General features: G+C 51.2%; 1 pseudogene; it reads left to right on the top strand.

Moving 5' to 3' along the window:
- Nucleotides 1-344, top strand: part of LOC106324041 — an 18,894-nt pseudogene that overhangs the window by 10,673 nt on the left and 7,877 nt on the right.

Here is a 344-nt window from a genome sequence, read left to right as displayed (position 1 = left end):
TTAAGAAGTTCATTTCGAACTTCAACTCGTGGAAGAAGTTCTTTTTCTTTGTTCGTATAGACGCTGCGTCCGTCGAAGAGAGTTGCATTCCACTGTTCCGGAGGTTGCCGAATGATCGTCCCTTCATCAACCCTCTTGCTCCGTTTCCTGAGGACATCATTGTGGTGAGGGATCTTCTCAGAAACGGTCCTTTCTTCTGGACTTCTTTTACGCCGAAGAGGGTTCGGAAGTCACTGAGATTCGTGCAACCCGGTCCTGCTTTGGCTACGGACACGGGAAGCGACTCCGAATCTGACGACCAGAATCCCGTCGAAGCTCCAACAGCTGTGCCGGAGTCGAGCTCT

The sequence above is a fragment of the Brassica oleracea genome, chromosome C2 (assembly GCF_000695525.1).
Source record: "Brassica oleracea var. oleracea cultivar TO1000 chromosome C2, BOL, whole genome shotgun sequence".
NCBI lineage: Eukaryota > Viridiplantae > Streptophyta > Magnoliopsida > Brassicales > Brassicaceae > Brassica > Brassica oleracea.
This window is presented reverse-complemented; position numbering and strand designations above follow the sequence as displayed.